The 27411-nt window shown below is 40.7% G+C and overlaps 1 protein-coding gene across 1 annotated transcript in view; it reads left to right on the forward strand.

Annotated features, from left to right (window-relative positions):
• The window catches only part of LOC134531709 (nipped-B-like protein), a 185719-nt gene that overhangs the window by 33450 nt on the left and 124858 nt on the right, over positions 1-27411 (forward strand). The window lies entirely within an intron of this gene.

The following is a 27411-nucleotide window of genomic DNA, read 5'->3' on the forward strand; positions in this document are numbered from 1 at the left end:
TTATGGTTCTTGGTACGATCTTGGATAATGCAAAAAAAATTAAATAAAACATCAATTTAACATAATAGTGACAGGTTCGAGGAATTAAACACCGCAAGTTCTTTTACAAACATAATATTTATTACATAACTAGCTAAACCCGGCCACGCTTTGCTGTGGCACAGTTTAATATTAATTCATTGTTTAATTTAATATTTTACTGTGCATGGCTGTGGAATGTAATAGAAGAAATAAAAATGTGTTTAGCTTAAATATTTTTATTGTAAAGCTAATGGAAGGACTACATTCCTTGTTTTCCCATTTTTTGCATAAACATATAGATCAGATGGTTTACCGACTCTGGAGCACCCGACATATAACTGTCCATGAGAGAAGCATTCATTTTCTAAATTCAAACCGCACACTTGCAAAGATTGTCCTTGTGCTTTATTGATGGTCATAGCGAACGCAAGGCGTATTGGAAATTGAAGTCGTTTGAACTCGAACGCCATATCTGTCGGAATAAGTGGCATTCGTGGAAGTAATACGTCTTCACCTTTATGAAGTCCAATCAAAATTGTTGCTTCAATAAGATTATCCATTAATTTTTTAACTACTAATCGTGTACCATTACATATTTTAGGCTGACAGATATTTCGAAGCAATATAATTGGCACACCAATTTTCAAATTCAAAATATGTGGTGGTAATCCTGGAACATCGAGTGAATTGAGAAATTCCGTTGGAAAGTTCACTGCTTCATTTTGGTGCACTACTGAATCAATAGATTTGTATGTCATTGTTTCACCTTCGATTCTGTTTATAATACTATTGTTCATATCGTGTACGTCAACATTTTTAGCCGCTAGAATGGCTCTTTCGCTCAACCATGCATGATTTTTGAATTTTGTTTCGATGTTTTGGAATACCTTGTCTACTAATTCCTCTTTTGAATCTACGATGTTGCATAAATCAGATGATAAGCTGATTTTTCCTGTTTCTGGATTTGTAGGTACAGTGCCGTTACCAACTTCAATTAATTGTCTTGAAAATATGACTGCTGTTGGATCGTTCTGAAGTTTAACTCGCATATTCGTGGTTAAATGCATTTTTTTTACTGTGCTCCAAAAATTTGAATATTTTTTAATTTAAACGTATTTTTATCAATAGAGTCGAAAGAATATACTTTCAAATTAAATAAAGTTTTTTATTCTTTCTTGAAATATATATATATATATATACATATTTGTGTAAATTATAGTCGTAAAGGGACAATGGTCGAGTAGCCTGATGTGCTTGAACTTCGACAATATGGTACAGCATCGTCGAGCGTGGTCACAACTAAGTTAGGTGACCATGATATTTAGTTATAGAAACTTTTTTTTCCGACTTTTCCGGTGGATTTTCCCAAACTTTTATTTCATATAAACACTCTTCTGTTAAGATGCAATGTTCTGTAAAAATTTCAATCCAAACCATCGTATACTTTCCGAGTTTTGCGGCCAAATACATACGGAAGCTAAATTTTTATATATATAGATTTCTATTCTACTACAGGAACACTTACGAAATCTAACAATCTTATAATCAATCATTTAGTTCCGCATCGGTGTGAAATGACTAATTCTTAGCTCCAAGCGGTTTATACTAGACAGAGACCAACCAGAACCTTTACTGACATAGTTCTCCTCTTCTTGACAGAGTTTCTGGATACCGTTTTTAACAGTTGCTTCACATCGTCAGAACTGTAAATTACTGCAGCCGATGTCTTGAATGCACATTTCTTCAATTTGTCATATAACGGATATGGCTTTCCATATATACAGTCAAACCACAAGTTATATTTCAAAGGTCCGTTTGTTGCTACGTCATCAGTAAGCTGATTGATTATGTCCTGTCTGATATAATCAAGAAAATTACAAATGTCTTTCGTCTCACCTAACGTATTTAAATAATAGTAGTCTTTCAACGTTCCACGAAATGCAGACTGCGCCAAGTAGAAGCCATTATCGTTTACTTCTAATGCCCCTAACACAGTCTTAGGTTTAGTTCCATGTTCAGACGTCATAGCAATCGGTTGCTGCGCATCTGTTTTTTTGGTTGTACGCTTCCGTGTCTCCAATCTAAAGCAAGGAGTCGAAATGTCGGCAAGTAGTTCAGCAGTAGGCGCACGGACTTCACCTTTACATTTTTTCGCATGTCGGCGCAAATTATCAATTTGAGTAAACCATTTAAAGCACTCATCACAGCGAAACTTCATGCGAGAAGGATTCTTCATACATTCACTCCTCTCATGTCTACGTGCATCATGGTAAAATGCGAACGACGCATCACAGTATCTGCAAGGATGCCAAGTTGAAGACAAACCCGAACCAGTTGACGATGTAACTGTGGTTGTACCATTTCCAGGCATACTCTTATGCACATCGATGCATCGTTGTTGCACCGATACCTTTACTTTCTGACGCTCTGCAGGACCTTTACATGTCGCCCAGTGTTGCTTCAAATTAGCATTTCTTGTAAATTGCTTGCGACACTTAATACAGCCAAACATTTTACGATAAGGGTTCTTAGCACATTCTCTCTTCTCATGTCGACGAGCATTGCTGATGTTTGAGAAAATCTTGTCACAGTAACGACATAATTGTTCATTAGTTGTTGAGGATTCGTCATCCATTGAAGTCTCCATCGAGAGCGAAACAGCGTTCGTTGAGGTTTCCTGTACTCACAGCACTACCGGTATTAAAGTCTCTTCTGCTGGTGGTATCATGTCTGTCGAAGTCTCCTCCAGTATCGTCGTCGCTGACGTCAAGGTTCCCGTAAACGATGGTACAACGTCCATCGAGTTCGTTGTTAAAGATGGTAAATATGCCATCGAGTTCTCAAGAACAGGTATTTCACACGACTTATGCACCAGCTGAATCAAACTAGGTGATCCTTACACAGTCGACGACAATAACAAACTGAGCGGTCTGCTGTCTAGGACTCGCTTAAATAAATGCACCGGATGGAATAATACGCTAGTCAAATCAAGAATCATTTACTATAATACTAGAGTCAAAACAACATTTAAAATAGAAGCACCGACAACGAAAAGGCAGCACAGTCATCGAAAAGGCAGCACATTTGGAAGCACCGACAACAAAAAGGCAGCACAATCAACGAAAAGACAGCACATTTGGAAGTACCGACAACGAAAAGGCAGCACCGTCAACAAAGGGGCAGCTCATTTGGAAGCACCGACAACGTAAAGGCAGCACCGCCAACGAAATGCAGCACCTCCAACGAAAAGGTAGCACATATGGAAGCACCGCCAACGAAAAGGCAGCACATTTGTCATTGGCTCCAATATTCATGGGCTCCAATATCAATTGGCTCCAATTGCTCCAACTGCACCAGCAGCGTTATGTTATAAGATTACAATGCTACTTGCTTACGTAGCTTCAAGTCTACGAGGATACTTGGATACGTGGCTACAATTCTACGAGGTCCCAAGACATAATTACTACACGACTTCGAGTCATGAGGTTACGATACGTGACTACGAATCTTCACGTTTACGAGACTGCGAGGCTACAGAGCTACGAAGCTTCTAGAACACAAGTTTATGTGACTGCGTGTTAACAGGAATACAAGTCTGCATGAGTTCTTGACTACGAAGCTACTCGTCTACAAGGCTCCAATTGCCGCATCTGTCTTCGACGGAATTTTCTCTTTTGCTACATCTGTACCATCAGCATTATATTATATGATTACAAAGCTACTTGCTTTCTTAGCTTCAAGTCTACGAGGCTCCAATCCATCATGACTACGAGACTACGAGCCATGGGGTTACGAGACTATGCGATTGCAAGTCTTCAAGGTTACCTGATCGCGAGGCTATAGGACTACGAAGCTTCCATAACACGTGGTTACGAGACTGCATGACTAATTGGCCACGTGGCTACGAAACTTCATGTCTCTAAATGACTACAATAGCACCATTCAGTGGACTACGTGACTACGAATATTCAAGTTTACGTACCTGCGAAGCTACAGAGCTACGAAGCCTCTAGAAATCGAGTTTACGTGACTGCGAGGATACAGTACTACAAGTCTGCATGAGCACTTGACTACGAAGCTACTCGACTACAAGGCTCCAATTGACGTATCTGTCTTCGTCGAAATTTTCTCTTTTGTTCCAACTGCACCAGCAGCATTATGTTATGAGATTACAAGGCTACTTGCTTACGTAGCTTCAAGTCTACGAGGCTACTTGGATACGTAGCTACAATTCTACGAGGTCCCAAGACTTCATGACTACCCGACTTCAAGCCATGAGGTTACGAGATTACGTGACTACGAATCTTCAAGGTTACGAGACTGCGAGGCCACAGAGCTACGAAGCTTCTAGAACACAAGTTTACGTGACTGCGTGGATACAGGAATACAAGTCTGCATGAGTTATTGACTATGAAGCTACTCGTCTACAAGGCTCCAATTGCCGCATCTGTCTTCGACGGAATTTTCTCTTTTGCTACATCTGTACCATTAGCATTATGTTATAAGATTATTAGGCTACTTGCTTACGTAGCTTCAAGTCTACGAGGTTCCAATGCATCATGACTACGAGACTACGAGCCATGAGGTTACGAGTCTATGCGAATGCAAGTCTTCAAGCTTACGTTATCGCGAGGCTATAGGACTACGAAGCTTCCATAACGCATGGTTACGAGACTGCATGACTAATTGGCCACGTGGCTACGAAACTTCATGTCTCTAACTGACTACAACAGCACTATTCAGTGGTGAGAGTTAATTTATCTCATGCAAAGGTACTTGCTGCAAGTAGTTCCGCTTTTCAACATCAGATGACGTCACATGTTGCTTGCAGGTAAATAATATTTATTTCTTTTATGCGGGATGCGGGATGCTCACTATCGATCACATAAGAAGGATGGCTTCGATAGTCTCCAAAGAAGGAAGTTCATCCTTCCTGTTAGTGCTTCTCAGATTTCACACGGTCCGACATCTTGGATTGCGACGTCACGGCTGCCATCTTGGATGGCTGTGACCTTGAACTTTGACCGAAACCGCGGGAATGATCGCAAGTACATGGATTAACCATCAAAATATTGATAAGAATAATCAGAAGCACACGGAGAAAACCACCATAATATTGACATGAATAATCAAATGCACTCGGAGAAATCCGCTACACGTTTTCTTTGATATCAAAAACTTACAGGGGAAAAAAGATTTAAAAATAAAAATAATAAAAAATTTAAAATTACTAACATACATAAAATTTTGGCTTGTACTAAAACTTTATATTTGTTCAACAATGAGAAGTTCACAAGCTAGCAGAATCTGTTAATGGATTTTTGTAATTTTAAATTTTTTATTATTTTTATTTTTAAATATTTTTTCCCCTGTAATTTTATGATATCAAAGAAAACGTGTGGCGGATTTCTCCGAGTGCATTTGATTATTCATGTCAATATTATGGTGGTTTTCTCCGTGTGCTCCTGATTATTCTTATCAATATTTTGAATGTTAACCCATGTACTTGCGATCATTCCTGCGGATTCGGTCAAAGGTCAAGGTCACACCCATCATAAATGGCAGCCGTGACGTCGCAATCCAAGATGTCGGACCGTGTGAAATCTGAGAAGCACTAACAGGAAGGATGAACCTTCTTTGGAGACTATCGAAGCCATCCTTCTTATGTGATCGATAGTGAGCATCCCGCATCCCGCATAAAATAAATAAATATTATTTACCTGCAAACAACACGTGACGTCATCTGATGTTGAAAAGCGGAACTACTTGCAGCAAGTACCTTTGCATGAGATAAATTAACTCTCACCACTGAATAGTGCTGTTGTAGTCAGTTAGAGACATGAAGTTTCGTAGCCATGCGGCCAATTAGTCATGCAGTCTCGTAACCATGCGTTCTGGAAGCTTCGTAGTCCTATAGCCTCGCGATAACGTAAGCTTGAAGACTTGCATTCGCATAGACTCGTAACCTCATGGCTCGTAGTCTCGTAGTCATGATGCATTGGAACCTCGTAGACTTGAAGCTACGTAAGCAAGTAGCCTAATAATCTTATAACATAATACTGATGGTACAGATGTAGCAAAAGAGAAAATTCCGTCTAAGACAGATGCGGCAATTGGAGCCTTGTAGACAAGTAGCTTCATAGTCAATAACTCATGCAGACTTGTATTCCTGTATCCATGCAGTCACGTAAACTTGTGTTCTAGAAGCTTCGTAGCTTTGTGGCCTCGCAGTCTCGTAAACTTGAATTCTAGAGACTTCGTAGATCTGTAGCTTCGCAGTAACGTAAACTTGAGTCACGTAGTCCACTGAATGGTGCTATTGTAGTCATTTAGAGACATGAAGTTTCGTAGCCACGTGGCCAATTAGTCATGCAGTCTTGTAACCACGCGTTATGGAAGCTTCGTAGTCCTATAGCCTCGCGATCAGGTAACCTTGAAGACTTGCAATCGCATAGTCTCGTAACCCCATGGCTCGTAGTCTCGTAGTCATGATGGATTGGAGCCTCGTAGACTTGAAGCTAAGTAAGCAAGTAGCCTTGTAATCATATAACATAATGCTGTTGGTACAGATGCAGCAAAAGAGAAAATTCCGTCGAAGACAGATGCGGCAATTGGAGCCTTGTAAACGAGTAGCTTCGTAGTCAAGAACTCATGCAGACTTGTATTCCTGTTAACACGCAGTCACATAAACTTGTGTTCTAGAAGCTTCGTAGCTCTGTAGCCTCGCAGTCTCGTAAACGTAAAGATTCGTAGTCACGTATCGTAACCTCATGGCTCGAAGTCGTGTAGTAATTAAGTCTTGGGACCTCGTAGAATTGTAGCCACGTATTTTTTTTCCTCGTAGACTTGAAGCTACGTAAGCAAGTAGCCTTGTAATCTTATAACATAACGCTGCTGGTGCAGTTGGAGCAATTGGAGCCAATTGATATTGGAACCCATGAATATTGGAGCCAATGACAAATGTGCTGCCTTTTCGTTGGCGGTGCTTCCAAATGTGCTACCTTTTCGTTGGCGGTGCTGCCTTTTCGTTGTCGGTGCTTCTAAATGAGCTGCCTTTTCGTTGGCGGTGCTGCCTTTACGTTGTCGGTGCTTCCAAATGATTTGCCCCTTTGTTGACTTTGCTGCCTTTTCGTTGTCGGTACTTCCAAATGTGCTGTCTTTTCGTTGATGGTGCTGCCGTTTTGTTGTCGGTGCTTCCAAATGTGCTGCCTTTTCGATGCATGTGCTGCCTTTTCGTTGTCGGTGCTTCTATTTTAAATGTTGTTTTGACTCTAGTATTATAGTAAATGATTCTTGATTAGACTAGCGTATTATTCCATCCGGTGCATGTATTTAAGCGAGTCCTAGACAGCAGACCGCTCAGTTTGTTACTGTCGTCGACTGTGTAAGGATCACCTAGTTTGATTCAGCTGGTGCATAAGTCGTGTGAAATACCTGTTCTTGAGAACTCGATGGCATATTTACCATCTTTAACGACGAACTCGATGGACGTTGTACCATCGTTTACGGGAACCTTGACGTCAGCGACGACGATACTGGAGGAGACTTCGACAGACATGATACCACCAGCAGAAGAGACTTTAATACCGGTAGTGCTATCTGTACAGGAAACCTCAACGAACGCTGTTTCGCTCTCGATGGAGACTTCAATGGATGACGAATCCTCAACAACTAATGAACAATTATGTCGTTACTGTGACAAGATTTTCTCAAACATCAGCAATGCTCGTCGACATGAGAAGAGAGAATGTGCTAAGAACCCTTATCGTAAAATGTTTGGCTGTATTAAGTGTCGCAAGCAATTTACAAGAAATGCTAATTTGAAGCAACACTGGGCGACATGTAAAGGTCCTGCAGAGCGTCAGAAAGTAAAGGTATCGGTGCAACAACGATGCATCGATGTGCATAAGAGTATGCCTGGAAATGGTACAACCACAGTTACATCGTCAACTGGTTCGGGTTTGTCTTCAACTAGGCATCCTTGCAGCTACTGTGATACGTTGTTCGCATTTTACCATGATGCACGAAGACATGAGAGGAGTAGATGTATGAAGAATCCTTCTCGCATGAAGTTTCGCTGTGATGAGTGCCTTAAATGGTTTACTCGAATTGATAATTTGCGCCGACATGCGAAAAAATGTAAAGGTGAAGTCCGTGAGCCTACTGCTGAACTACTTGCCGACATTTCGACTCCTCGCTTTAGTTTGGAGACACGGAAGCGTACAACCAAAAAAACAGATGCGCAGCAACCGATTGCTATGACGTCTGAACATGGAACTAAACCTAAGACTGTGTTAGGGGCATTAGAAGTAAACGATAATGGCTTCTACTTGGCGCAGTCTGCATTTCGTGGAACGTTGAAAGACTACTATTATTTAAATACGTTAGGTGAGACGAAGGACATTTGTAATTTTCTTGATTATACCAGACAGGACATAATCAATCAGCTTACTGATGACGTAGCAACAAACGGACCTTTGAAATATAACTTGTGGTTGGACTGTATATATGGAAAGCCATATCTGTTATATGACAAATTGAAGAAATGTGCATTCAAGACATCGGCTGCAGTAATTTACAGTTCTGACGATGTGAAGCAAACTGTTAAAAACGGTATCCAGAAACTCTGTCAAGAAGAGGAGAACTATGTCAGTAAAGGTTCTGGTTGGTCTCTGTCTAGTATAAACCGCTTGGAGCTAAGAATTAGTCATTTCACACCGATGCGGAACTAAATGATTGATTATAAGATTGTTAGATTTCGTAAGTGTTCCTGTAGTAGAATAGAAATTATGTAATAAATATTATGTTTGTAAAAGAACTTGCGGTGTTTAATTCCTCGAACCTGTCACTATTATGTTAAATTGATGTTTTATTTAATTTTTTTTGCATCATCCAAGATCGTACCAAGAACCATACTCGATTGAATTTATCAGGATATTGATTGGATATTTATTTTATGAATTCTGAACTTTTACCTGAATATTGTAGGATAATAATTACGAATTTCCAAGATGATGGTCTTGATGGCTTATAGGATGATGGTAGTAGAGGATAAAAAGTCTCTTTAAGAATTTTGAAAATGGTTTATTGAAATTATTATTTTTTACATAAAATAAAACATTATTACATTGTTCGAGTATCGAACCAAGGACTGGAACTGATTGAATCATTCTGTAAGATGATTGCCGATTTTTTTGGTGAATTTTGGAATATTTGCCGAATTTCGAGCTAAATAATTACACGATTCAAAGATGGCGACCAAATTCTAAGATGGTGGATGCCTCCTTAATAATAAATGATTTCTGCACTCTAGCGGGTTGGAATTCAACTAACATGTCGTCAGCGCACTCTAGCAGGCGATAACAAGATGGTGTCTTCCAGCAGACGAAGACAAGATGGCGGACATGACATCATACTAGTTGATGATATATACCTTGTTATTGGTGGAAGGTCAGTCTGTAGGTGGCTTCTGTGGAGGAAGTAACGTTCGCCTTTTTTTTTTTTTTGCCCTCACCGGGTTCGAACCGAGGATACCGAGCTCTGTGCCGTAAATGTTTTTTTTTAAAATTTTTTTATTAAATTTTTAATAATTGAATTTTATTATTAATTTTAATTTTTTTCATTAAAATCGAATAATAATTTTAAGATGGCGGGCGTAACGGAAACTGCAACGGTGACATCATTATCCATGATGACGTCAGAGGCTTATCGGAGGCTGTAGACATGGATGCTTAAGCCTACATATGGACATTTCGTGGTTTTTAAGGCAAAACGACTTTTGTGGTTTTTCGAAATCCTAATTTTCCCTCGAAACGGGAATTTTTCCCCCGAAAACGGGAAATTTTGAGTCATTTTGAGTCATTTTTGAGGAATTTTGAGTAAAAAATGGCCGCCGTGACGTCACAATCCAAGATGGCGGACCGACAATCACAATCCACCGCCTGACGCCTGTTTCAGGACCGTCATTCAAATACTACTTATATACATATATATATATATATATATATATATATACATATATATATATATATATATATATATATATATATATATATACATATATATATATATATATATATAAAATACAGCCTTGCTTAATATTCGCAATTTGCTTCGACATCACGAGTATTTTAAACATTCAACTAATTTTTTTTAATTGCCCTATTAAGCGTTAGTATGATATTATATTGCTGTGGCCCGAACTGATGCCTCAACGCTAAGACGCAGAGCGGAGCCATGGGTCTTGGATTCGATTTCCACCACAGAATCATTTCATTTACACGACCCAGTCACGCCATGGTCGTCTTTCCACGGCGATGTCTGGGAATCCAACCAGCCTAAGAGCCGATCAGACTATCATTTAAGTGTTTTATAGCAGGGTTGGCTGTTTTAAACCACAATGGCTTAAACAATGGTTTGAACCATGGTTTAAATAAAGTGGTTTTTATCAAAAAAGCCAAATGTTTTTAAAAAATTATTTTTAAGTATATCTTAATACATTTTAATGAAAGGTTGAATTCCACTCTAAAAATAAAAATAGTTTGATCATTAATGTTTATTGTTATTTACGGGAACAAATAATTAATACTAATTAAGATCTTATAATTTAAATATCTGAATAAGTTGTGATTATACCCAGCTAAAAACTTGCCTAAAATTAAATTAATTATTAAATTGTAGGCAAAGGTTTAAAACGGTAAGAAATTTATAATTAAAGAAAGTTATATTTTGTGGGAAATCCCTGATACTACTGCAAATACCCTTTCTGTGGAAAACACCCCTTCTATGAAGAATCCACCTCCTGGTGAAAATACTCTTTCTGTTGTTAAGTCCCAGTCAGATGTGCAGATTTGCTGGACTTCAGTTCTTTTATGTTAGATATAACTTTTCTGGTTCAATATGAGTGGCAGAATGCGGCTTTCATTTGAACGTGCTGAGAACCAAAATAACTAATGTAATAAAAATATCTGGTTCTAACCAAAAATAACCTGGTTTAAACAAAAAATGGTGTTTGTTTTTTGACGTGACAACGTCTAATAAATCTATGAACGCCGGCAGCACGCACGAAAAAATGTCCCACTACGGATGTCCCACTACGGATGTGTCCTATTTGCTCATTGTACGCATGCGTGGCATCTCTCTTCATGCTCATTGTAGGGCCTACGCATGCGTGGCATCTCTCTTCCACTTGATTGGAACGACCATCGATTTGACTTTCAATCATATTTTCGTCGTTATATTATTAATATTATGTAATTTAACGATTGACCACCGATTTTCAGCACAATCGGTACAGTTATTTAAAAGTAATGTTGAATATTCAAATACGTTTTGAACCAACAATGGTGTTTTACAGTTACACATAATAATTCAAATTACAACCGGGATCTTTTGCACAATGTTTTAATAAATATTGTAACACATTATAAATAAGTTTGGTGTATTTGGGATGCGTATTTGTTATAAAATCGAGTTATAAAAACGAAATAATATTTTTCCCCTACTGTGAACAAAATTTTTATAAATTTATTTATAACATCTGAAACTATTAATTATCGAATATGGCCTCGTGGGTGAGCGATAAGCGGCGCTAGCTTCTAATTGTAAGGTTGTCGGTTGGAATCCCGGCAGGTGCGTAATTTTTTTTGTACTTGTAAAAATAAATACGGGACACGTAACATTTCAAAAGTAATAAATATATTTGAATAATTAATGAAAATAAAAGTAAATTTATTAATTAAATTGTACATTTCATTCCACTCCTTTGTATCCATACAAAATAGTGATATATCAATAAAAATGATTAAATTTTATTCATAAAAGTATGCAGAGGTAGATTTTATCATACAAAAGATAAAAAATTTAAAAAAAAATTCTTTCTCAAAGAGTATAATATTTTTAATGCCTAAATGGTTTGGTTGCAAAAACCTATTACGGCTCAGTCTCAGGACGAATATATTTCCCTTTCTTCTGGATCAATCATTTCATCAATGTTTTGTTATGACGTTGTCACGTTAAACTATCGTCCGTAAACCGACTTTACAGACAACCAATTTTTTTCTAAAAATTTTTTTTTCTTCAACTCTGTTTTAAAAACATATTTTTAAAAATAGGCATCAGTTATATTTGTAAATTTTCATATTATTGTTTTGTACTATGTACTTTATTTTAGTTGAAAATTGATTTTCTTCAGTAGTCATTAAAATAATATGATATAAAGTAATTTAATTTGACTCGGTCACAAACAGGGTTCAGGGTGAGGTGCCGGTCCGATGGATGACCATCTTGAATGACATCGAAATTGAACTTCGACTTTGATTCCGGCAGCCATATTGCATCCACAATCTTGGATTGAATAAAACTGTAAGGGGCCGGCAATTTCATTTTGCAAGCTTTAGGTTATTTATCTCGTTTCAGCCAGTTAGTGTGGTCACCAGTTGTTATAGTCCGCTAGTGGTTGACATCTTCGTTTATAGTTGTTTGTTCGTAGAGTTTGTAGCTTCGCTCTGGTCACATGTACGCAGTGTTGATACTTCATTACCTCACGAGCCTTAAAATGTACACTGTATTTAATATTTTGCATTAGAATATATCGGAAGCTAGGAGACTAGACCACAACAGATTGGACATTTGGTGTGAAAAAGTGACGCCGTTAACCACTCGGCGGGTCACCTACCTGCAAGAGCCGCGCCTTCTGATTGGCTACTGGCCTCGCGCTCTCGTCTGTCTGCCACTAGTGTTCCGCCGCGGGTCTGACGTCACACTCCTTGACAGTAGCGGATCCAGAGGGGGGGCTAAGGGGCTCAAGCCCCCTCCAAAAGCATCTGGGTCCACTATTGTTTTAGTGTTTGCCTTGATAAAGCCTAGCCTCAGCTGGGTCAAGCCCCTCCCAAACCAAAATCCTGGATCCGCCACTGCTCCTTGACGACACCGCGATGTCGCGTGCGGATCTGCTGTCGCAGCAGTGAGCTACCGGAGCCGTTCCGAGCCGCTTTGTCTAATAAGCCTTGTTTCATTATGTTAAACTTAATTTAATGTAGGTATAAATAACGTGCATAATAATACAATGCCTACTTTAAATCAGTGTTAGAAAGCAAAAATATATACTATATATAATTGTACTATTGTGCCAAATTGGTACTATTGTGTTTGGCCAGAAGTATCAAATAATTACTATTATATAATAATAAAACGGTGAATCACGTAGTTTTTATCAGCTAGTTGTTGCGCCACATTTGTTAAACACCCAAAACATTGGCGGAAGTGTAGTGTTTTGCATCGTGAAAATAGTTGTAGATGGCGAAGATTGTAATTCATTCTGTACTAACCATCATCAGACGTTTTCAATCACCATTTACGCAATTTTTTTGGGTGGAACAATATGGCGATGACGAGGTTAAAAAGTGACTTCAACTACATCACCAGCATGTCGTCTCCTGACTATTCCTATCTCCATGGTTATGAGTGCCTTTAACATGCGATATTCATCTGCCTTACACTATTAAAATATTTGTACTTTTTTACCAGAATAATCCTTGGAAACACATTTGCCAAAGATGTATATTTAAAACTGCAAGGCAGAGCTTTGTAAAATGGCCAATGGTACAAAGCTCTGCCTTAAAATTTTAAAAGTGATATCGTTGGCAACTGGGTTTCCAAGGACTTTCTTTGTGTAAAATGGCCAATGGTACAAAGATATGCCTTGCAATTTTAAAAGTGATATCGTTGGCAACTGGATTTCCAAGGACTATCTTTGTAAAAGTACAAACAATTTTTTTTAGAGTCTAGCTTTATTTTTTTTAGTGACCCTTGATAGAGACACCTATATGTTTCTCTTGCGAGAAGAACTTGTTGAATGATTAAAACAAATGATGGACGCGCAGGTTAAACATTGTCGGTTGTACTCACAGTGACGCTTACAAAGGCCCTCGACGCAAAACCGCGCGACTCGTTGTTCTGTCCCCGCGGGTCGCGACTCGTTGTTCTGTCCCATTGGCGTAGCTGTGTTCATAAAGTTGGGGGGGGGGGGGGGCATATGATGATCTTGATGCCATGTAAACCCATTCCTCTCCTACTAAGACGGGGGGTCCCGGGGTCCTCCACCGGAAAATTTTGACTTTAAAAGTGCAAAATAGCGCTTTTTAAGCAGTTTTTGTATCTATACATTGGATACATCGATGTTAAAATTATTATTGTTTCCTTAAGATAAAACTTGAGAGTGAAGTAATTACAAATAAAGTTGGGCAGAATAATATTATAAAATAAAAGTATCACGGTATAGAAAGTTGGGGGGGACAGTCCCCTCCACCCAAAACGTTCAGGGGGACACGTCCCCCCTGTCCCCCCTGGTTCCTACGCCCTTGTTCTGTCCCCGCGGGTCTGGAGCCGCGCCACCGAATTGGCGCGGTGTTGTCAGGTGCCGACGACAGGGGCTTAGCCAGGGGGGGGGGGGTTTAGGGGTCCAACCCCCCCCCCCCTTAGCCCCAAATCTTTAATTAAATTTCTTATTCATCACTCAAACAAATTTCATATTAAAAATTAATAAAATTTTTACCATTACAATATTTAAATTTAAGTACCGAAAACTGCTAAAATAGCACTATTTTACACCTTAAAATCCAAATTTTCCCGGGGGAGGACCCCCGGACCCCCCGCTTTAATACGGGGAGGGGGGGCGCATGCTTCTTAACACCCCCTCATACACAAATCCTGGCTACGCCACTGACCGACGAGCACGTCTCTCGCGGTTCTGACGGCCGGAAGTAGATCTCCGCGGGCACATCGATCAGAGCTTCCTCCGCGCCGCGATCTTCATTCCCGTCACGGGACCGCGGGACGCGGAGTGAGCGGGGAAAGCTCATCGCCCACTTACAGCGCGCCGCGCCGCGCAGCCCCGCGGAAGTTTCCGAAGGTTCCGCTCGTGGGGGTCGCACACTACAGACGCCGTTTCATGATTCTTCCGAACGCTCAGCTCCTTCAGTGTTGACCTAGTGCACAGGTGTATCACGTGACTGGTTTTTGTTTTAGATTTAGTTTTGTTATTTGTTTGCATGTTAGGTTTTGTTAATTTTAACGTCATGAGCAGAGGAGGAAGATTTGTTTTTTTATAATGTTTACTGGAATCGGAAGAGGAGAACAGACAAAGGCAGATGTGGATTCACCCGATTAACGAGAAGTGAGAAATAATACGGGGGATTCCATCACCTGTTTCCCGAATTTACTTAAAAGATCAGCGCACACTGTAGCAAGCCGCCGCGCCGCGCAGAAATATTCCGCTCCGAATTCTCCCGAGAGTTCCGGCGCCGGAACAATTCCGCGGCGGACATGTTTCTTGGCTGTCAAGATCATAAAAATTTTGAGAATTTTGAAATGTCAGGTAAAATTAATTAATATTTTCTGAAAGAAATGCAAACCATTTCTTGAAGTAGCTAGTGGCATTGCAGTTAATCCTAAAAAGTTTCAATTCTGCAATAAATTAAATTCTCCTTATTTGTACAATCCAAAAAGGTTAAAAATGTACCTTTGGCAGCTAATTATGCAAAAAGTATGCAACTATATATATTTTTCATTTCGTGAAAGTTAAACGATTGAAAATGTCTAAAAGTTGATCAGTGATTAATATAAATCTAAAATAATGACCTGGAACGGGACATACGCCCTTAAATACATGCAAACTGTTAAGCCGGTATTCTTTCCGGGGCTGCGCGGCGCGGCGCGGCGCGCTGCAGTGGGCGATGAGCTGAAGACGTCTGGGCGTCAGCCACCGGCACTGGCAGGGAGCATATCCCGGGTGTCCGCCGCGAGGGACAGTCCCTGGTCGGTCGTCTGTAAGGGAGCTCCATTCAACAGCTAATTGGAACACGTTATGCTAAAAAAAAAAGATCCACTTTTCAAATGATTCCCACTTCGGCGAGAGGTTATCTTCGATAACGTGTAATTTTTTCTTTCTTTCTTTCAAGACTGTGTATTTGCATCCCAGAGGACTCGGGTTCGAATCTGGGTTCGGCCATATTGATAACTGTTTCCCCCGTAGTTTTCCCCTGAATCACTCCAGGCAAATGCTGGCACTGTTCCATCACAACAGGCCATGTTATAGTCCATCTGCGACATCTCTGTTCTGTGAAGTTGTGTACTACCGTCTCCACAGACCTCGCCTGAACATTAGACGAACTAAAAATATTTCAATTTGCCCATGACTTCTTATAGTTGGTTTATAACTACCCAGGTTGCGTCTAAATCAGACTTTTCCAAGTGTTCCAACCTCAGAAATGAGAACAGCAGGAATTTTGTACCTTGGGTGTGACCGAATCGTTGAGTGAACTGAGCAATTTGATTGGAGAAAGGAATGGTTAATGTCAACATCATTATACAGTTAAATATTGAAATCAAATTAAGAAAGTTGTTTCAGTCAAATATTTTCTATGACACGTTTTTATTTTGGCAAAATATTTAATCGTCTTAACATGTTTACTTGGTAGAAGAAAAATAAAATAACGGCCATATTTAGTTTATTCGAATTACATTTATGTCTGTCTTCCAGAACTTAAACTAGCTTAGACAAGGGTCTATTTATGTTAGTGATGCGGAATCATACGTGCGATGCTCGCTGGTGGTTCTAGCGTGGTATCGCCTCTAAGCGCAGGGCTTTTAACTAGCAACGCAGTCTTTACGTCGTGCATAGGGTAACTACAAGATTTGTTCGGTAATCATAACATTATATGGCGAAGAAATGAAGGCAAAAGTATAATGCAAGGCCATTAGTGCTTTCAAGAATCAGTACCGGTTACTTCACAACTAAAAATTATTCTGAAAACGTGTTTTAGCCATTTTCACTCTTTTAAAAATACAGTTTAAAAACGAAATACGGAAACAGAACTACCCATCCCCCCTCAGCTTTTCGTAAACAGACCTCACTCGGATATCTTGAGCAGTTTTTAAATTGCGTGATTTTCTTCTTCTGAAACTCTTCACAACGCAAGAGTTTCTGAGTAGGCAGGGCCCTTAGAAAACCCCGGTTCGCAAAAATAGGTGAATTTAGAAAAAAAACTGAATAGACTAAGGACAACATAGCAGTTGTGTGACAGGTTTACGAGGTAGCACTTACCAAACTTCAGTATCAGCTACGGAATGATCCGCGTACAGGACATTCTGAACCATTGCTTGTAATGGCTCCATGTGTTGCAGTGAGTTGCGTGCCTCCTTCAATCCGGATTCTTGTTGTCCCTACGTTAGCGCACTGCAAGCGTCGTGAAAACGGACTTTTGGTTCCCACAACAATTTTTTTTTCCCTCAAAAGGTTCCTTGTCTGGTGGAATGTCGCCCTAGTGTTGTCTCACTCGAATGAGTGAAGAAGTGAAAGTCACTGTGAACCAGGCGAAGAAGCGTGGTCGAGGCACTCACAAGCGAGTTAGGATAAACGGTGGGCCGATGTTACTGCTGCTGCTTTTGAGACTGGATCGGTTTGTGCAGAAATGGTTACAGTCACTAGACGTTCTATTGGCTTGGAGGGAAAGAGTGAACTTCTAAATGATGTATGTCAGAATAACACTTGCTAATAATAGCATTTTAAACACCCAATGCGTGTCAAAAATTGAACTGGGGTCAAGTTAATTTCTCACATAAACCACATTTTAACATAAAACATATTTCGAAGCTATCTACATTTGGCCAAATTATTTAGGCTGAAGACTTTGCTACAATACTGAGCATATCTGGGACGAACTTTTAGTTTGTTCCAGAAGTTTATATACAGCACATCAATATTATGGTAATCGTTAGCTCCAGTGAGACGCAACACGTTTTAAAGAGAGTTTCTGTTTCTGTTTCTGTTCAAGTTATCGTTGCCCGGACCGGTCTAATGCAACTACCCTGTGTTGATCATTTCTCCCTACCAAAACTAGCATACCATTAATATAGCCCATATCAACCCAATTCTGCTTCACATTTTAAAGCTATTGCCTACCTTTAAAGATCTTCTTACCGGTTACTTAAGGAAAATACCCCGGCATGAATTAAAAATTGTCCAGATAGTTAATGCCTACCTCTTTTTCCCTGTAAACATCGCCAGAAACTTATTGTACCCTCTTCACCATATTTCATTACTTCTTTTCAAAACAAAACTAACCTATCCAAAATGTATTCTTATCCTTCCCTTCCACTAATCCTAGCTACGATCATGGTCGAGTCTTTCATTTATGCAACTAACTACACACTAAATTATTCTATTAAATCATTCTCGTACTCCTACATTTATGTAAGATCAAATATATTTTCCTTGGAGGAGCGCTTTATGTAAGTAGTATATAATAGCCGGTCCGAGATCAGGCCTCAGGCGGTGGAGCCGGGAGCCGGTGTCCGCCATCTTGGATTGTGACGTCACGGCGGAAAAAATTCCTCAAAATTCCTCAAAAATGACTCAAAATGACTCAAAATTTCCCGTTTTAAGAAAAAATTTCCCGTTTTCGAGGGAAAAATTCCCGTTTCGAGGGAAAATTTCCCGTTTTAGTCCTTAAAAATCCCAGCAGCTAGAAATGTCCTGATAGAGGCTTAAGCATCCTTAACTCAAGCCTCAGTTAAGCCTCTATCAGGATGTGACCTTGACCTTTGACCTTGACCCCGACGTCCATCTTGGATCCACCATCTTGGATGACGTCATTACGTTTTCTCGAACATTCCGGCATTGTGTTATCCGCCATTTTGAATTATGACGTCACCGTTGCAATTTCCGTTACGGCCGCCATCTTTAAATTTATTATCCGATTTTAATGAAAATAATGTAAAAATTATAAAAAAATTAAATAATAAAATTTTTAATAAAATATTAAAAAAACAAACATTTACGACACGGAGCTCGGAGTCCTCGGTTCAAACCCGACGAGTGCAAAAAAAATAAAAATGGCGACCGATCCTTCCCCCGCGGTGGCTGCAGGCATACTGACTCCCTCCACTTTTTTTCAAAAGCATATATATATATATATCGTCAGGTAGTATTACGTCATGTCCGCCATCTTGTCCTCGTCTGCTGGAAGCCATCATCAGTGTATCGTCGGCGAGAGTGCGCTGATGACATGTTAGTTTAGTTCTTATCCGCTAGAGTGCAGTAATCATTTATTATTGCTGTGACACCAGACATCTTGTCATTTGGCCGCCATCTTGAAAATCCATTATTATTTAGCTAGAAATTCGGGAAAAATTCCAAAATTCATTAAATAAATTTGTAATCTATATACTGATCGATTAGGTCGACTAAGGTCCTTGGTACGATCTAGGACGATGCAAAAAAATTAAATATAACATCAATTTAACATAATAGTAACAGGTTCGAGGAATTAAACACCACAAGTTCTTTTACAAACATAATATTTATTACATAATTTCTATTCTACTACAGGATCATTTGCGAAAGCCAGCAATCTTATAATCATTTAGTTCCGCAGCGGTGTGAAATGACTAATTCTTAGCTCCAATCGGTTGCTGCACATCGGTTTTCTTGCTTGTACGCTCACGAGCCTTCAACCTAAACCGAGGAGTCGAAATTTCTGCAGGTAGTTCAGCAGTAGGCACACGGACTTCACCTTTACAGTTTTTCGCATGTCGTCGCAAATTATCAATTCTAGTAAACCATTCATGACACTCATCACATCGAAACTTCATGCGAGATGGATTCTTCGTGCATTTGCTCCGCTCATGTCTTCGTGCATCATGAGCAAATGCGAACGACGTATCACAGTAGCTGCAAGGATACCGTGGTGATGAAGACAAACCTTTCAGACCCGATCCAGATACTGACGTTGCCGCAGTTGCACCATCTCCAGGCATACTCTTATGAACATCAATGCATCGTTGTTGCGCCGAAACCTTTACTTTCTGCCGAACAGCAGGACCTTTGCATGCCTTCATGTGCGTTTTCGTATTATCTTTTCTGGCAAACTGCTTATGACATTTCTCACAAACAAACATTTTACGATATAGGTTCTTGGCACATTCTCTATTCTCATGTCGTCCAGCATTGCTGTTGTTTAAGAAAATCTTGTCGCAGTAACAGCACCGATGTTCGTTAGTTGTTGTCGATTCGGCATCCATTGAAGTCTCCATTGATGTCGAACCAGCGTTCGCCGAGTTTCCCTGTGCAGCCAGCACTAGCGGCATTAAAGTCTCTTCTGCTGGCGGTACCACATCTGTTGAAGTCTCCTCCAGTGTTGACATCGACGTTGCCAACGGGATCTGCTCCACCATCGTCGACGCTGACGTCAAGGTTCCCGCAGTCGATGGTACAACCTCCATCGAGTTCGTCGTTAAAGTCGGTAAAGATGCCATCGAGTTCGCAAGAACAGGTAATTACGTGATTAATGCACCAGAAGAAACAAACTAGGTGATACTTACACCGACGACGTCAGTAACAAACTGAGCGACCTGCTGTCTAGGACTCACTTATATACATGCACCATATGGAATAATACGCTAGTCAAATCAAGAACCATTTACAATAATACTAGAGTAAAAAAAACATTAAAAATAGAAGGACCATCAACGAAAAGGCAGCACATTTGGAAGCACCGACAACGAAAAGGCAGCACATTTGGAAGCACCGACAACGAAAAGGCAGCACATTTGGAAGCATCGACAACGAAAAGGCAGCACATTTGGAAGCACCGACAACGAAAAGGCAGCACATTTGGAAGCACCGACAACGAAAAGGCAGCACATTTGGAAGCACCGACAACGAAAAGGCAGCACATTTGGAAGCACCGACATCGAAAAGGCAGCACATTTGGAAGCACCGACAACGAAAAGGCAGCACATTAGGAAGCACCGACAACGAAAAGGCAGCACATTTGGAAGCACCGACAACGAAAAGGCAGCACATTTGGAAGCACCGACAACGAAAAGGCAGCACATTTGGAAGCACCGACAACGAAAAGGCAGCACATTTGGAAGCACCGACAACGTAAAGGCAGCACATTTGGAAGCACCGACATGGTAAAGGCAGCACATTTGGAAGCACCGACAACGTAAAGGCAGCACATTTGGAAGCACCGACAACGAAAAGGCAGCACATTTGGAAGCACCGACAACGAAAAGGCAGCACATTTGGAAGCACCGACAACGAAAAGGCAGCACATTTGGAAGCACCGACAACGAAAAGGCAGCACATTTGGAAGCACTGACAACGTAAAGGCAACACATTTGGAAGCACCGACAACGAAAAGGCAGCACATTTGGAAGCACCGACAACGAAAAGGCAGCACATTTGGAAGCACCGACAACGAAAAGGCAGCACATTTGGAAGCACCGACAACGAAAAGGCAGCACATTTGGAAGCACCGACAACGAAAAGGCAGCACATTTGGAAGCACCGCCAACGAAAAGGCAGCACATTTGGAAGCACCGACAACGAAAAGGCAGCACATTTTAAAGCACCGACAGCGAAAAGGCAGCACATTTGGAAGCACCGACAACGAAAAGGCAGCACATTTGGAAGCACCGACAACGAAAAGGCAGCACATTTGGAAGCACCGACAACGAAAAGGCAGCACATTTGGAAGCACCGACAACGAAAAGGCAGCACCGACAACGAAAAGGCAGCACATTTGGAAGCACCGACAAAGAAAAGGCAGCACCACCAACGAAAAGGAAGCACATTTGGAAGCACCGACAAAGAAAAGGCAGCATCGCCAACGAAAAGGAAGCACATTTGGAAGCACCGACAACGAAAAGGCAGCACCGCCAAAGAAAAGACAGCACATTTGGAAGCACCGACAACGAAAAGGCAGCACCGCCAACGATAAGGCAGCACATTTGGAAGCACCGACAACGAAAAGGAAGCACCATCAACGAAAAGGCCGCACCGCCAACGAAAAGGAAGCACATATGGAAGCACCGACAAAGAAAAGGCAGCACCGCCAACAAAAAGGTAGCACATTTGGAAGCACCGACAACGAAAAGCAGCACCATCGACGAAAAGGAAGCACATTAATATATCATTGACTCCAATATTCATTGGCTCCAATATTCATTGGCTCCAATATTCATTGGCTCCAATATTCATTGGCTCCAATATTCATTGACTCCAAATATCCATGAGCTCCAATATAAATTGGCTCGAATAGCTCCAAAAGGTTCCATCAGCCTTTTGGCTCCAACAGTCTTTTGGCTCCGATAGTCATTGGCTCCAATAGTCATTGGCTACAATATTCATTGGCTCCAATATTCATTGGTTCCAATATTCATTGGCTTCAATATTCATTGGCTCCAATATTCATTGGCTCCAATATTCAATGGTCCAATATTCATTGACTCCAATATTCATTGGCTCCATCAGTCATTGACAACTACAGTCTTTTGGTCCCAAAAGTCTTTTGGCTCCAAATATATTAGGCTAGAATTCTTCGAGTCTAAGAGACTATGAGACCACATGGCTACGAGTCTAAAATGATCTAGCTGGTTACGAGTTATACATGGCTTGCGAGGCTACAGAGCTACGAAGTTTCTAGTACACAGGTTTACATGACTGCGAGGATACAGGACTACAAGTCTGCAAGAGTACTTGACTACGAAGGTACTCGTCTACATGACTCCAGTTATCGCATCTGTCTTAGATGGAATTTTCTCTTTTGCTACATCTACACCATCAGCATTATGTTATAAGATTACAAAACTACTTGCTTACGTAGCTTCAAGTCTACGAGGCTCCAATACATCATGACTACGAGACTACGAGCCATGAGGTTACGAGACTATGCGATTGCAAGTCTTCAAGGTTACGTCATCGCGAGGCTATAGGACTACGAAGCTTCCAGAACGCATGGTTACGAGAATGCATGACTAATTAGCCGCATGGCTACGAAACTTTATGTCTCTAACTGACTACAATAGCACTATTCAGTGGTGAGAGTTAATTTATTTCATGCAAAGGTACTTGCTGCAAGCAGTTCCACTTTTCAACATCAGATGACGTCATCTGATGTTGAAAAGCGGAACTGCTTGCAGGTAAAATAATATTTATTTCATGCGGGATGCAGGTTGTTCACTATCGATCGCATAAGAAGAATGGCATCGATAGTCTTCAAGGAGAAGGAAGTTCATCCTTCCTGCTAGTGCTTCTCAGATTTCTCACGGTCCGCCATCTTGGATTGCGACGTCACGGCTGCCATCTTGGATGGGTGTGACTTTGACCTTTGACCGAAACCGCAGGAATGATCGCAAGCACACGGATTAACCATCATAATATTGACAAGAATAATCAGGAGCACACGGAGAAAAACGACACATGGTTTCTTTGATATCATAAAATTACAGAAAAAAATATTTAAAAATAATAAATTAATAAAAAAATTTAAAATAAAAACAAAAAATACATAAACAGATTCTACTAGCTTGTAAACTTATCATTGTTGAGCAAAGATAGAGTTCTAGTACAAGCCAGAATTTTATGTATTTTTTGTTTTTATTTTAAATTTTTTTATTAATTTATTTTTATTTTTAAATATTTTTTTCTGTAATTTTATGATATCAAAGAAACCATGTGTCGTTTTTCTCCGTGTGCTCCTGATTATTCTTGTCAATATTATGATGGTTAATCCGTGTGCTTGCGATCATTCCTGTGGTTTCGGTCAAAGGTCAAAGTCACACCCATCCAAGATGGCAGCTGTGACGTCGCAATCCAAGATGGCGGACCGTGAGAAATCTGAGAAGCACTAGCAGGAAGGATGAACTTCCTTCTCCTTGAAGACTATCGATGCCATTCTTCTTATGCGATCGATAGTGAACAACCCGCATCCCGCATAAAATAAATATTATTTTACCTGCAAGCAGTTCCGCTTTTCAACATCAGATGACGTCATCTGATGTTGAAAAGCGGAACTGCTTGCAGCAAGTACCTTTGCATGAAATAAATTAACTCTCACCACTGAATAGTGCTATTGTAGTCAGTTAGAGACATAAAGTTTCGTAGCCATGCGGCTAATTAGTCATGCATTCTCGTAACCATGCGTTCTGGAAGCTTCGTAGTCCTATAGCCTCGCGATGACGTAACCTTGAAGACTTGCAATCGCATAGTCTCGTAACCTCATGGCTCGTAGTCTCGTAGTCATGATGTATTGGAGCCTCGTAGACTTGAAGCTACGTAAGCAAGTAGTTTTGTAATCTTATAACATAATGCTGATGGTGTAGATGTAGCAAAAGAGAAAATTCCATCTAAGACAGATGCGATAACTGGAGTCATGTAGACGAGTACCTTCGTAGTCAAGTACTCTTGCAGACTTGTAGTCCTGTATCCTCGCAGTCATGTAAACCTGTGTACTAGAAACTTCGTAGCTCTGTAGCCTCGCAAGCCATGTATAACTCGTAACCAGCTAGATCATTTTAGACTCGTAGCCATGTGGTCTCATAGTCTCTTAGACTCGAAGAATTCTAGCCTAATATATTTGGAGCCAAAAGACTTTTGGGACCAAAAGACTGTAGTTGTCAATGACTGATGGAGCCAATGAATATTGGAGTCAATGAATATTGGAGCCATTGAATATTAAAGCCAATGAATATTGGAGCCAATGAATATTGGAACCAATGAATATTGCAGGCAATGATTATTGGAGCCAATGAATATTGTAGCCAATGACTATTGGAGCCAATGACTATCGGAGCCAAAAGACTGTTGGAGCCAAAAGGCTGATGGAACCTTTTGGAGCTATTCGAGCCAATTGATATTGGAGCTCATGGATATTTGGAGTCAATGAATATTGGAGCCAATGAATATTGGAGCCAATGAATATTGGAGCCAATTAATATTGGAGCCAATGAATATTGGAGTCAATGATAAATTAATGTGCTTCCTTTTCGTCGATGGTGCTGCCTTTTCGTTGTCGGTGCTTCCAAATGTGCTTCCTTTTCGTTGGCGGTGCTGCCTTTTCTTTGTCGGTGCTTCCAAATGTGCTTCCTTTTCGTTGGCGGTGCGGCCTTTTCGTTGATGGTGCTTCCTTTTCGTTGTCGGTGCTTCCAAATGTGCTGCCTTTTCGTTGGCGGTGCTGCCTTTTCGTTGTCGGTGCTTCCAAATGTGCTGTCTTTTCTTTGGCGGTGCTGCCTTTTCGTTGTCGGTGCTTCCAAATGTGCTTCCTTTTCGTTGGCGGTGCTGCCTTTTCTTTGTCGGTGCTTCCAAATGTGCTTCCTTTTCGTTGGTGGTGCTGCCTTTTCTTTGTCGGTGCTTCCAAATGTGCTGCCTTTTCGTTGTCGGTGCTGCCTTTTCGTTGTCGGTGCTTCCAAATGTGCTGCCTTTTCGTTGTCGGTGCTTCCAAATGTGCTGCCTTTTCGTTGTCGGTGCTTCCAAATGTGCTGCCTTTTCGTTGTCGGTGCTTCCAAATGTGCTGCCTTTTCGTTGTCGGTGCTTCCAAATGTGCTGCCTTTTCGTTGTCGGTGCTTCCAAATGTGCTGCCTTTTCGTTGTCGGTGCTTCCAAATGTGCTGCCTTTTCGTTGTCGGTGCTTCCAAATGTGCTGCCTTTTCGTTGTCGGTGCTTCCAAATATGCTGCCTTTTCGTTGTCGGTGCTTCCAAATGTGCTGCCTTTTCGTTGTCGGTGCTTCCAAATGTGCTGCCTTTTCGTTGTCGGTGCTTCCAAATGTGCTGCCTTTTCGTTGTCGGTGCTTCCAAATGTGCTGCCTTTTCGTTGTCGGTGCTTCCAAATGTGCTGCCTTTTCGCTGTCGGTGCTTCCAAATGTGCTGCTTTTTCGTTGTCGGTGCTTCCAAATGTCCGGCCTTTTCGTTGATGGTCCTTCTATTTTTAATGTTGTTTTGACTCTAGTATTATAGTAAATGGTTCTTGATTTGATTTGCGTATTATTCCATCCGGTGCATGTATATAAGCGAGTCCTAGACAGCAGGTCGCTCAGTTTGTTACTGTCGTCGACGGTGTAAGGATCACCTAGATTATTTCATTTGGTGCATAAGTCGCGTAATTACCTGTTCTTGAGAACTCGATGGCATCTTTACCGACTTTAACGCTGAACTCGATGGACGTTGTACCATCGTCTACGGGAACCTTGACGTCAGCGACGACAATGGTAGAGCAGATCCCGTTGGCAACGACGACGACGACGTCAACATTGGAGGAGATTTCAACAGATGTGATACCACCAGCAGAAGATAGCTTAATGACTACTGAGCTGGATGTGCAGGAAACCACGACGATCGACGATACGACCTCGATGGACACTTCAATGGATGCTGATTTGACAACTAGCGAACATCGGTGCTGTTACTGCAACAAGATTTTCTCAAACAACAGCAATGCTCGCCGGCACGAGAGGAGCAAATGTGCCAAGAACCTATATCGTAAAATGTTTGTTTGTGAGAAATGTCATAAGCAGTTTGCCAGAAAAGATAATATGAAAACGCACATGAAGGCATGCAAAGGTCCTGCTGTGCGGCAGAAAGTAAAGGTTTCGGCGTAACAACGATGCATCGATGTGCATAAGAGAATGTCTGGAAATGGTACTACTGTTGCAACTCCTGTATCTGGATCGGGTATGAAAGGATCGTCTTCATCACCACGGTATCCTTGCAGCTACTGTGATACGTCGTTCGCATTTTCCCATGATGCATGAAGACATGAGCGAAGCAAAAACGAAGAATCCTTCTCGCATGAAGTTTCGATGTGATGAGTGCCTTAAATGGTTTACTCGAATTGACAGTTTGCGACATCATGCGAAAAAATGTAAAGGTGGAGTCTGTGCTCCTACTGCTGAACTACCTGCCGACATTTAGACTCCTCGCTTTAGATTGGAGACACGAAAGCGTACAACCAAAAAAACAGATGCCCGGCAACCGATTGTTATGACGTCTGCACATGGAACTAAACCTAAGACTGTGTTCAGAGCATTACAAGTGAACGATAATGGCTTCTACTTGGCGCAGTCTGCATTTCGTGGAACGTTGAAAGACTTCTATTATCTAAATACGTTCGGTGAGTCGAAGGACATTTGTAATTTTCTTGACGATATCAGACAGAAGATAATCAATCAGCTTACTGATGATGTAGCAACAAACGGACCTTTGAAATATAACTTGTGGTTGGACTGTATATATGGAAAGCCATATCCGTTCGATGACAAAGTGGAGAAGTGTGCATTCAAGACATCGGCTGCAGTAATTTACAGTTCTAACGATGTGAAGCAAACTTTTAAAAACGGTATCCAGAAACTCTGTCAAGAAGAGGTGGACTATGTCTGTAAAGGTTCTGGCTGGACTCTGTCTAGTATAAACCGATTGGAGCTAAGAATTAGTCATTTCACACCGCTGTGGAACTAAATGATTATAAGATTGCTGGCTTTCGTAAGTGATCCTGTAGTAAAATAGAATTTATGTAATAAATATTATGTTTGTAAAAGAACTTGCGGTGTT

Source organism: Bacillus rossius, chromosome 5 (assembly GCF_032445375.1).
Source record: "Bacillus rossius redtenbacheri isolate Brsri chromosome 5, Brsri_v3, whole genome shotgun sequence".
NCBI classification, from domain to species: Eukaryota; Metazoa; Arthropoda; class Insecta; order Phasmatodea; family Bacillidae; genus Bacillus; species Bacillus rossius.